We start from the raw sequence: 13,204 nt of genomic DNA, 5'->3' as shown, positions 1-13,204 counted from the left end.
GGCCGCTACCATGGTGGGCACAGTCAGCTCTCAGATTCAGTAAGTCCCACTCTGTTTTCCACATATGATCAACAGTATAATGAAGGAAAAGGTTTACTTCATACACAGTTACGTATTTACAAACTAAACAAGTTGATAAATTCATCAGTTATATTTGATCAAACACAGCTTCCAAGTTTGACTGGGCCTTCAATGCCACCCAGAGCAGGGGGATTCCCAAGTTGTCCTTTTCAGAATATGTGAGAACCTTCTCAGGTCTTGGCGTGGGTCCCAGTGATTCTTTCTGTGACTTAGGTCATTCACTCAGCTGAATGACTGCTATGATTTCCGGCCCAAGAGAGATACCCTTGCTCCTTTCCTGCTTCTGTGTCCAATCAGATGTCTGCGTAACACTCACCAACCCCTTGATGATACTCATTCTACTGTTTCATAAAAGTCATCTTCTTCAGCTATTGTTTCCAGTGACCATCTGGGCTCAGAGGAAAGAGCTTTCACTGGGAGTGTTGGGCAGATGCCATTTGATGGCTCTTTACCATCAGGCTGCCTTGCCTTACCAGACACAACTCCGCTTCACTGTCTTAAGGAAAACTACCTCTTTCTTACCACGTGAAAATCATAGATTTCTCCTAGGTTTGCCCCAATCTGAGTTCTTCCCCAGTCTGAGGAACACCATTAGCTTTTGGCTCATTTGTAGACTGGTTTACTCTGAGCATAAAGAAAGACTAAAACTTCCCACTCTCGCTCCAATTCATGTCCACGGCTCCGGCCACTAGCTCCACCCAATTCCCTTGATTGTCTTTGGTGACTCATCAGCCAGCGTGTATGCAATGAAATATCCACCTAATGTCAGCTAAACAAAATTTTAGGATGTAAAATTCTCTAGGCACACACATAAAGTATGCAAAGTAACTCTTACTGAGAAAGAAGCAGTATTTACATCATGTCTGCACAGAGCAAACACCCGAACTAAAAGCAAGAAGAGATAAGGCAGAAATAATAAACTGAAATTCTAAATATCTGAATCACTTAAGACATAATACATTTCTATCCCAGGCAACACAGCAGCCTTGTAACAGATTTCTTTCCTTCACAAATCAACTAATTTCTAAATATCTTCACAGGTCTACAAAAATAATCACACTTTTCAATGCTATTCCTCCTCATTGAAGCCGCCCACAGCTCTCTAGCAAACGTATTCTCAGTTAGCAAAGTCTCAACCTCCCTTCTTACCCACATCCTCAGAAGTGCCCCAAGGCAAATAAACACCTCCTTTCCTGGGGAAGAAGTAAAAGAAGACTTTGGGACATAACAAAAATATCCCTCTAGGTAGAGACAACACTGATCTCTAGAGAAGAGGTGGGGGAAAGTAATACGGAGTCAAGGATTCTGGTGGGAGGAAAGAGACTGACACCCCCGAGGCCTTCAAAATTACTAAACACTCTTCTGTAAACTGAAACAGTTCAGACTGACAGCACTGACAGGAAAGCTGAATGGTGGAACTCTCCATGAGGCAATGGGGAGTCTGCAATATGAACCCAGCTCAACTTACAAGAAATTAGAGGTTCATGGAGGAGGACCAGTTTCAACACTGCGCAAGGCTGAATCCAGAAGTCCTTCAGATGTAGACATCCCAGAACAATGACCCTGTCCTGCGAACAGCGGATGAGCAAATGAATGTAACCCGAAGCACTGTAAGGCCAGGACAAACCAGAAAACCAACCAAACCAAACCAAAACAGGTCGACTACGTAGATTGCTCTGACTGTCCAGTTCTCTCTTCTCTGTAAACTCCTAGTGTTCTTGAACAATCTGGCGCAGATATTAGCGAGACCTTCAGAAGGTAGAGCTGCTCTTCCTGCTAATATGGGTAGGAGGGAGTTTTAACAGTAAATTTAAAAATAAAAGATGTGACCTTTCTTTTAACTCAAGCTGATGACCGGTACAAATGGGTACAAAACTAGTTACACATATTAGATAAAGATCAAACCACTTTGGGTTCAATTTAGTTAATTTTGCTAGTGGATTTTTATCAAAATGTGAAAAGCTGAAGTGTAATGAGGTGAAAGGTGAACATCTAGATGGTTAATTATAGCTCATTTACCCAATACTCAAAAACCAATGTGGGTCCAAGCCAACTTTCAGAGGATGCTTGTCCCTGGCATAGAAAATAGAAGTAATGAGAATGAGTCTAGACAGGCATTTAATCTGATTTTACAGGCCTTAATTGGGGTAGGGGGCAGAGAAGAAGGATTAACACCCACTGGGTTACCAACCTTGCCAAGTCTAACGTACAAAGTAAGGGAAAACATCATTTTAAAAAGCAGTGCTACAATGTTACAGTGCTTTGCTAAAGTCTTTTTATCCAGAGCTCCAGCTGGGGGATGTGTTGTATGAATAGTCTAGCCTTATATATTTATTGCTAAAGACATAACAGGCATTTAATTATTCCTGAGCACACGCTCCATGAATGACCCTGGCCTAGGCACTAAGGAAGATTCAAGAAGTTATGGGAAATTACCCCTGATCAAAAAGAATTTACAATTCTGACACCTGGAAGATAGTAATACTAAGTGTAATGTAGTTCAATTCATTTAATTTAAATCAATGAAAACAAATGTTATGGGGTTTAGAAAAGGAAGGGATCATACATGATCGGGAATCAGGTAAATTTTCCTGGCAGAGAAGTAAGACAATGGTGGTGCTGACTGTTATTACCAGATACTAATAGGGTGAGAAGCTAATTCCAGTGGTGGGATCAGTTTAAGCATAAGTGAGGATTTAATTCTGAGGACAAAAAAGGTTCAATTAGGCTATTCCTTCAGCAGATATTTATCAAATCCCTAATAAATGCCAAACATTGGTTTGGAGGCTGGGACAGAGACAGGAGCTTCTTATCTAAGCTATCTTCAGGACTAGCAAAGGAGCAAAAGGTAAGCAGAAATGTAATAAGTTAGGTAAGCACTATACTGCATTCTGGTGTGGGGGTCAGAGCAGGAGCTCTGGGATAAGACCATCTAGGCTGGAATGGGACTCGACCACCAGCAGGCTGTTACTTAGCCTCTCTTGCCACAGTTTCCTCATCTGTACAATGGGTCGGTAATGAGCCAGCCTCACAGGGTGAATGAGAGGATGCCAGTGCAGCACTTGGTGTAGCGGTGGACACAGAGTGAGTGCTCAGTAAACAGTACTGTGGAGAATGTATTTGTTGGTACTTTTGTCTGAATACCTGACGTCAAGAACACAGTCTCTTTCGAAAGAGGATTAGGGAAGAGTCAGTCAAGGATACTAACCTTTCAAAAGCCATTAACGCATTTCCAAAAATGTTGTACCATTTCACACTCTCATAAGCAGTGTAGGAAAGTGCTGATCTCACTAGACTCCATAGTTAATATAGTCTTTAAAGTTTTTGCCAATTGGGTAGGTGAAAAATGATATGTCACTGTTGTTTTAATTTCCATCTTTCATTACAGTAAGGCTAAACATTTTCATGTTTTTTAGCCACATATATTTTCCTTCACATAAAATGGTATTCCCATTTCACAAGTGGAAAAAAATGGGAATTTTGGTTGCAGAGGTAGGAAATGTGAAGTGCCTGAAAATTACCAAGACGGGGAACATCTTACTTACATTACAGAGCACATGTGCTAGTTCATTTCTACTCACGGCATTGGGAAAGAACAGAAATAGACTAAATAAACCAAGGGAAGTTTATGGAGGTTTTGGAGTAGGAATTGATGTGGATTAGACTAGAGACGAGAGAATAAATTGAAAAACATTAAGATATAAAGAGGAATAGGGAACAAAATAAAGAGAAAAAAGAGACAGTGAGAGCAACATGATTGCCAAAACTAGGTAAGGAAAGAGAGGAGATGAGAAATAATCACCCTAAATTAAAACAAACATATTTGTAGTTTGTATCTTTTCTTCCCCCACCTGTACTTGAACAAACACAGCTTTAGCTCTACCACTTATGCTGCAAAATGTAAGGTGACGTGGAGGGGAGGGTGGGAAGGGTAAGAATGGAAGGAGAGAGCAAGGGCAGTCCCAAAGGTGCACTGTTCTCAAAGCCAAGATAATCTTGAGCCCCATTCCATTAACCTAGTGGCCCCATCTCTGTCCTGACCTGGAAGCAAAAAAAAAAAAAAAAAAAGAAAAGAAAGAAAAGAAAAGAAAGAAGAAGAAGAAGAAGAACTTGAGTAAGATCAGCTTCTGGACTAGATGCTTCAGCCTAGGTCAACTTTGGAATGCCCCCTTCTGGTTCTAAGAACGGAAGGTCAACACAGAGAAAACAGAGTTAAAGACAAGGCCCAGAATAGGAGTGAATCAGAGCCCAGAGCCTCCTCTGACCAACTTCCCTAAGAACACATCTTTTGCTCAAGAGTGATCACCTCGCCAGACTCCTGGCTACCTCCAGCCCACTCAAGACTTTCCAGCCTCCTCTGGACCTCTTCCTCTCCATGTCAATCTCAGTCCATCTCACGTGTGCCAGGAAACTGCAAGAAGGGCATGTCAGCTGGGAGAGGAAAAGAGGCAGAAGAAGAGTTAAAGGAAGTCCCCACCCCACCGCCCATGTATTCTGCAGCAGCCCCAGTCCCCAGCAGACAAGGACACCAGCAGCTCTGAGACCCACAGTGGCCGGGACAAAAGGTCCCCAAGGAAGAGAAGATGCCACATCACCTGGCGCCTTCCCATCATCGGCACGGGGTGTGACTGCCCCTACCAAGCCTTGTTATTCTTAAGCCTTTCTCCTTCGTTCCCCTTCCTCCAAGAACACTGACGTTCAGAACAGATGCAACAGATACCGAAGATGCAAAGTGTGTGCTTGTCACCCACATGTTGGGTGGCGCCCCCTACTCTTGGGTAGTCTTACTGATTTTCGTCCAAATATCAGTCCTTAGGCTGGCACACTCAGGAATCTTTCCTGAACTTCTTACAGTTCCCGTGGCTTACTTTCTCTCAGTCTGTCTTGGGTACCCAGGTCCACCCTGTTCGTCTGCTACTGTTCCACCCAAACCAATCGAAATTTGAAGTCCAGCCTTAACTGGTTTCTATATAAAGGGAAAAACCCACTTTTTTCATCAATCCTGTGAGCTTAGTAATTTTACTTAAGATTTAGGTAGACCTAGGGAGGCCCACATCACTGATGGAGTGACTTGTACCATCTCCACAGCTGTTCCAACCCTTGCTCACCCCGCCCTCCCTCTCTTCCTCCATTGTCCCGCTATTCTTGGAGACCATTTATTCATTTATTTATTTATACGTTACTCAGGTAATTCTTCTTATTATCAAGCAGAACAGTTTCTCCCACTCTGAAGTCTCTCAAGCTCAGCTTTTACCCCAGGCAGATTTTTCAAGCTGTTTTAGAATATAACTCTCTGAAAGGTATTCTGGAGAATACAGCTTCTTTAATCATATTACATGATGGTGAAGTTACAAAAAATTATATAAGTTACAAGTTATAGTCTCCCTTAAGCCTGAATAATATGCAAAGTATTCAGCAACTGGCACTTTACCAGCCAATCAGAACTGAAGGTTGCCTCGGAGACGGGAGCAGGGTCTTGGGCCCCTGTCCTGCAGGGCATGCTGACGTGTGGGAGAGCCTGGGGGAGGACTGGGCGCAGCACAGGTTTCAGAGCAGCTTCTGTTCCCCGACTGGCACGGAAGTAGCTCCACAGTTGAAGACCACACACCTCAGTGCTGCTCACCACCTGAACTTTGGCGGCTCATCAGAAATGATCTTACTCAATCCCATTTTATTTGGCTGAAAATATTACTCCATCTCTCCCCAGTCCTCCCTGTTGTAAAATCACCTGGAATCCATGATTTTAGGTCATCTTGCCCTTAACTTGATCGTTCGCTTTTGGTTTTACATTTGGTCAAAGACCAGTGTGCTGAGATTTTTTTGTTGGTGGTGGTGGTCTCTGGGAAAGCAATTCACTTGATCAAATATTTTAGGGAGAAATTAATTCCTTCAAAGTTACCCAAAATCATCTTGGTGGCCTTTCCAGGTTCCAGGTATAATCTATCTTACGAGCAGCCTCCTTTCAAGACCCAGCTCAACTTACCAAACTGCTCTCCTTTGTAACTTTCTTTATTCCTTTTTAGCTTTGTGGACATCACCCAAACGCACATCTGTTTATCTGTGACTAAACAGCTGTCCTTGAGAGTGAAGCTCTAGAACAGCACTACCCAACAGAGACATAATCTGAGCCACGGGTGTGATTTAAAATTGTCTAGCGGACACATTAAAATAGGTAACAAGAAACAGGTGAGCTTAACTTTTAGATTTTATTTAACTCAGTATAACCAAAATATTATTTTACTGTAGAGTCAATATAATAATTATTAACGAGGTCATTCACATTCTTTGACTCATGCAAAACCTTCAGCTCCCAGTGGGGATTTTGTCCTTACAGCACACGTGGCTAAGCGGCTGCTGCCTGGACAGCGCAGCTCTCCAGCCAGGCTGTCTGAGCCAGCTTCTCACAGCTCCACCCGTTCTCAGCTGCCTGGCCTGGAAAATCATCTCTCTGTGCCTCAGTTTCTCATCTGTCCAGAAGTGATAATAAAAGCACACACCTAAGATTGTTATGAGAATTCCATGAGACGGCACAATTCCTGGAACACAGGAAAATGTCACTAAATGCCGGCTAGTGTTACCAGCAGCATCATTCGGCTGCTGTTCTACATATACTGCTATCCATCCTCCAACTTTTTATTCAATATCCAAAAGTACTCATGTCGCCATGTCAACAAACTTGTCTCTCTAGGAACCTGTTGCCCGGCCTCTGTCTTTTTTCAGTTGGAGAAATTATGACCTAGAACAATTCCATGTCTTGAACCAGGCCTATCCTGGTATAAACAGACCAAACGTAACACCAAGTAAATTCAGCCAAGTACAGGCCAAGTACAGACATGGTGAGAAGAACTATTTTTATTTACCTGGTGTCTGAATCCTTATTCACCACTGAGCTATTTTTTTAAGCCGGCTCTTCATTTATGTAAGCAACTGCTATCTCCATGCCTAAATTCTAGCCAGTATTTCATGAAGGTTCAGCCAAAGAAAAGCATTCTCCATGAGTTACCCTCCCAAATATTACAGAATGTTATCTATGTGGACTTTGAGCATGTTCCATATTCATCCCCAGCCACGGCTTCGTTTCAACCACAACAAGAGCAGGCACACCATGTTTCCCAGAACGCCTTTAAAAACAGCCCTGCAGGTCTCGGGAGCAGTGAGAATATTAAGGACTGGGAAGTCAGGGTTTAAGGGATGTGTGCAGAGCGGTGGGAGAGAAATCTAAGGAACCCAGTTCTGTGAGGGGTGAACTTGTTAACAGAGAACAAGAGTTCATAAAGCTATATGGCAAGAGAATTTACAGAGAAGAAAGTCAATAGACGAGAGTCAGAAATAATCTAGGATCAAAAGTATTTGCGGAACCAGGTTGTATGATATTATTTGTACAGAAAAATCGCTGTTTGAGGGCTCAGAAAAGGTGTTGTAAGAGTAGGTTTTGCTAAGAAATACATAAGATGTTTGCATATGTAAGTGGCATGGTTTATGAAACCTGGAAAAAAAAAGAGGAAAAAACGTGTTCACGTAGTACACAGCTATATTTTATTTTTCTCAAGAAGGAATACTTTCTGATCACAGATGTGGCCAAATATTTCAGGACACTCAACAAAGACCCTTATGAAATCCTGGTGGAAAAGTGGAACCATAGCCTGGAGGGAGATCTCGGTGGGGTGACCAAAGGATCCTTACCGAATCCTGTTTGCTTCAGCATTTTTGTTAGTAACTTGGGGAAGAATACTTGGACAAATTTACAAAATATGCACAAGACAAGAAGATGGAAAGAATAACTGAGGAGTCAGAGGGAAGAATCAAATTCCAACAATACAGGGGCAGGCTAGAAAGATGAGGTCAACCTAGACAAGCGATACTGAACTGGGTTAAATTTAAAACCGACCGCACAAAGAGAGCGCGGGGGAGGCCTGGCTGTCTTTGGATCTAGATCAGTGTAAACCTGGGAAAGCAGGCTGCCAAAGCGGCTAATGCAATCTTAAAGGGCTTTAATAGGAGGACAGCTTACCGAACAAGGGAGGTGATAATTCAATTGTATTCGACAGTAAACACAACACAGTGATAAAGTGATCGTTGGTACCTTGATCAAATGTCCAGCATGAAATATCTGAAAATTATTGCATTTGAGAACCAGCTGAAGAAATGTAAGTGATTTAGTTGAAGGAGAAAACGCAGGGACTGCCTGAGTGCTGTGATGACGTACCTGGAGGCAGTCTCATGGGAAAAAATGGTTAAAAATAATTCCAGAGCATAGACTATGACCCTCCCGATGGCAGTTACAGCACAGCAGATTTTGTCTCAAGATAAAGAAAACCCCTCACAATCTGGATGGAATAGATTCTCTTGGCATCCAGGTAAGTTCCCAGCCACCGGAATTGTTCCAATGAAAAGAGCCTCAGGGCTACCTACCTGTCAGAGATGCCTGCCCTGAGTGACATGTTGCACCAAATGACCTTTAGGGTTCCTTCTGAGACTCTGCTAATACAGTATTTATGTAGTAAAATGTGAACAAACTGAGTCAGTTTTGTCGGTCACCATAACACAAGTGAGAGGTAACCATACATACACACCCCCGGCACAGAGCACGTGTGTTACCCACAGCTTTTCAGGGCCTAAAGATCAGTTATGCCAACAGCTACGTGCTGGACTCCGAGCCAGTGAGGCTGCATGTGAAACAGGGTCAGAATGTATTTGAGTTGATGAAATACACTTCACTATTCCATAATGAGAAAGTGTAGGTCAGTCAGCAGGCCTGTCAAGGGAAGGAAACAGGCTATAGAGAAAAAGGGATAGGTTTTAGCCCTGCTTGTGTTGGCAACACAGGAGAAAGGAAGGGAAGGGCTGCTTGAGACACACACACACGCACACTCTCTCTCTCCTGGTAGCATCCAGAGACTAGGCTTCTGTGATTGTCAACATTTCTAAGCAGCTTGAGAGCCAATGTTCCTCTTCTATATCTGGCTGATCTTTGCCATCGAGGTTAAGAATAGTATTGTACTTTTCCTTCTCTCAAGGGATAAATTTGTCAGATTGTCAGATATCATTTTTGTCTTTGAGTTGAAGCTACAATAAAATACAGAAAGAATTCTACATCATCTATCAGTTCTTCCGGTTTTAAAATTGATTCAGTATGGCTCCCTTTCTAACAATAACATAATGAGGCTCATTTCTTGCAGATTTGAGAGAAGAACTCCCACTACTTTGTAGTCCCACTTTGTACGTCATTCTCGAGCTATCTTTCTCTTTGGTGAACCAAACTTGGGAGGCTCTTTGCTCTAGACCCGAGTCACCCATATATTTTTATCTCTTCATCACACTCCTAGCTACACCTTATCTCCCCACTAAGCCAAAGCTGCAGCTCAGCAGCAGGACATGAACTCAGAAGGCAGAGACATGGAAGGAGTCCATCCTTTAGATCATGGAGATGGGAATGGATCTCCCGAGTCTTCACAGGAAGGGGCGTATACCGTGTGAGCGCCCAGAGCTTCCCCACGTTCAGAGAGGCCCGATGAGCTGACACAAGTCTACTGTCATTCCTGAAAGAAAACTAACTTTTCAAAGACTGAGTGGGAAATTTTAAAAATATTATTAATATAAAAAACCCACAATTCATATACTCAATGTCAAATTTAAAGAATATAAAGAACCAATTATAATGTGCTACAAAATAAGTAAAACGTCACTTCACTCATTGCCTTGGCTGAAGTTTCATTTAGATCTCGTCCAGGTCAGCTCACCCTTCTCCCACCCCAGTAATCAAAGGAGCAGGATACTGAAAAAAATAGGACTCCTGCACCAGGGATAAAGAAGAGAGTGAGTTAGTGATTCTTTCTGCTTATAAGCAACAGGATTTCCTGTGTAATGAGCTATGGACATTTTATTGATGTTCAAAATATAAGACAAGAGAAATACTAACATGAATGAATTTTTAGAAAACCAGACAGGCAGCAGAGGTGGGGGGATGGAGCCCTGTGTTTCAAGCAATAGGTGGAGTTAGGTGTTAACAGAGAAGTATTTCAAAGGCTAAAACACCATGATGGTAAAGACACTACAATGATCTAGGCACAAAAATCTGGGGCATATGAACAAAGGTAGCTGACTGAGGTCTGCGAATACCTCAGAAGACTGGTGATGGACTTTGGGCTCTTCCGTGGAACAAAATATGTTTCATGGTAGCAAAGCAAATGATCAGAGGAAAGAAGTAAAATAAATCTATTTTAAATAAATGAAGAGGTCCACTCCAAGCAGCCAAATTCTAGAACCTGCTGGCCAGACTCTGTGTAGATTCACTCAAGAACCAGGAGATGCTGAGCTGGAGGGTTCAGTGTCTTCAGAATTTACACTTCAGCAGGTCAGGGGAAGGCAGGAGTGAATGCATAACTAATACAGAACGTACCCTTTTGTGTCCCTGCTAGCTGTGTAGGTCCCCACCTCCCTGCTCAGTAGGAAGCTTCCTGAAGACAGGAAAGGCCTGCAGCAGTGACTAGAATATAGTAAGTGCTTAGTAAACCTGTGTTACATGAATACAGCGGCTCAGTCTGAGCGGTCTCCTGTGATAGACTGCAGGCACTAACGGCTTCAGCGGATGGCCTCCCTGGACCCACTCCTTGCAACGTGACTTCATAGCTCCTCCCATTGAGAGGTATAGTCTGTCTCTTCCCCCCTTGAAATAATCTTGCCAAATGACTCATTTTGGCTAGCATGATATGAGAGAAGTGTCACCGTGCTAGTTTCAAACTTAGGCCTCAAGTGGCTTTGCATGCTTTTGCTTTCTTTCCTGGAGACCTACCATGATCTGAGAATAAGTCCAGGCCAGCTTGATGGAGGATGAGAGACCGCAGGGTGAAGAGCCCAGCCTTCCCAACTGAGGTCATCTTAGACCAGCCTGCAGCCAGCCAGCACTCACACATGAGGGAACTCGACCAAGGTGTTCAGAGAAGCCAAGCCAACCCGAAGCCCACCACAGATGCATGACTGCGTCCAGCTGAGCACAGAACTGTCCAGTTGACGCCTAGGCACATAAGAAGCAATAAATGGTTGCTGTTTTAAGCCATCTAAGTTTTAGCCTGTGGCTTCTATCCAACAGTCACAAACTGACACACCTCGCCAAATGTTGCTTCCATGTCCTTTATCACTGACCTTGTTTTTAAATGTTTATGATAGATTTTTACTTCTAACAATTTAATTCAAAAGAAAAAGCAAAAAGAATCCCTACCATTAATTGAGTAATAACTTACGTCTAAATGTCCTTCCTCTTTTCCCTCTGCTTGTCACCACCTTCTTTAAGTCCTCACTTATGTCTGTTTTTCTATTAAAAGCAGTTCCTAGATGGTCCACAAGCCTCCATCCTTGTTCTAACCCATCGGCATAATATATAAGAGTAATCATCATAACGCATATGTGTGATCATGGCCCTCCCCTCCTCAAAAAGTTTAAACCGTTCACATCATGCACAGAACAAAGTGTGAACTACACATACAGCCAATCATATCTCTCACATTCACCCACCACCACAAGGCCCCTTTCCAGTCTGGCTTCACACTGGAACCCCCACGTGCCTCATGTCCCAGCCACACCAGCCTGCCTCCACCGTTCCCACACGTCTTCTCCTTTCTCACCTTCGTGTTTCTGCCAACTTGTTTCACATGCTTAAGACTTCCCACCAATCAAAATCCCACTAAAGCCACCCCCCTAAGAAGTTATCCTAATCTTCCACATATCTTTATATAGTAAAAAAAAAAAAAAAGCCATAATAATACCAACAATGCCAATAATAATACTTCGTAAGCGTAGACTACGAGCTAGCACTGTGTGAAGCACTCCAAATGCATTCTCTTTTAATTATCACATCAGTCCCAGGGCGCAGCTAGCCTCACTACTACCTGCATGTTAGGGATGAGCAAAGCGAGACTCAGAAGGTGAATCAGCCCAGGGTCAAATACCTACTAAGTGGCAGAGCTACAATGTGAATCGGGGGCTCCGGGAGTAAATACACTAAGCTACATCATTTTTTCATTTGAATTTTCCATATTTATTGTAATAAATTAAACTTCAGCACAAAGGAGTTGAATGCCTTCCCCAGGGCCACAGCGTCATCAGCAGAACTAGATCATGAATCAAATACTTTGATCCTCCAATCTCATGCTAATTTTGTGCCGCCCCCAGGAGGAGATCACTGCTGACTCGTCTCCCCAACAGAGTATGAGAGTTTTTTGCCTTTGCCCGTTTTTTTCAGTTACAATGCCTAAAGTAAGCTAAGCAGGTAAAGTTCATTTTCTCCTGCTGTTGGAATCACCCGCAGCTCTTCAGCCAAGATTCCAAGGATAAAGGAAGAAATTGAATCTAAAATCAAATTAATTTTTGGCTTCCTCTGATGCACATGTCAAGAAAAGTCTATCCAATAACCTTGTTAAAATACAACTGAACTAAATTTCCCATATTCCCCATTGTGTTCAGTTCTGTTGGGGCCACGTGTGTAGCCCTGGTGCCTTCAGCATGCTGGTCTCAGTTCTGTCCTACTTGAGGTATAGGTCTCCCAAAGAGCACCCCAGAGCTGAAGGTACTGGCTTTTCAAGAACGGCGCTCCCTTTTAATCACAGGATATGTCACCCAGGTTAGTCCCCAGCCCTGGTGGATGCACTGGCACCCTATGGAAAGCAGGCCTGCATCAGGTCTGTGGTCTAGGCTCCAGAGGCTAGGGGCAAAAAAAGGAATATAAACCAGGAACCAGGAGTGGACCAGGTTTTGCCTACAAGTATCAGGATTGGGGGAAAAAAAAGAGAGAGAGAAAGAAAGAAAAAAAGCCCTGGTTGAATACAAGCCCAGGTGAACCATGTAAGTTTAGAAACAGCTCTTTCACTGGCTCAAAGGGGAAGGAAGGGAAGCCGACACGGCTTGTTTGGCCGCTGCGCCTGCTGTCCGTGTTCTTTCTTTGTCCAGGCAGCTGCGCAGCGGGCAGAGGTGGGCAGCGGGGGCTGCAGAGGGAGCGGGAGAAAGGGTCTATTCAAGAGAGCTTAGTCCTCCCAGTTTGAGACTCTCCACAAAAGAGAGACAACAAATGCAGACTTCAAAGGAGAACAGAAAATGTTACAGTGATCCACGGCCTCCAAGGAACCTTTGA

The 13,204-nt window shown here is 43.3% G+C and overlaps 1 protein-coding gene across 1 annotated transcript in view; it reads right to left on the bottom strand.

The window, feature by feature from the left end:
• GRIN2B (glutamate ionotropic receptor NMDA type subunit 2B) overlaps positions 1 to 13,204 on the bottom strand; it is a 377,702-nt gene that overhangs the window by 180,934 nt on the left and 183,564 nt on the right. The window lies entirely within an intron of this gene.

This window comes from Camelus ferus, chromosome 34 (genome assembly GCF_009834535.1).
Source record: "Camelus ferus isolate YT-003-E chromosome 34, BCGSAC_Cfer_1.0, whole genome shotgun sequence".
Classification (NCBI taxonomy): domain Eukaryota; kingdom Metazoa; phylum Chordata; class Mammalia; order Artiodactyla; family Camelidae; genus Camelus; species Camelus ferus.
The sequence above is the reverse complement of the archived record's forward strand: the minus strand, read 5'-3'. Positions and strand labels throughout refer to the sequence as shown.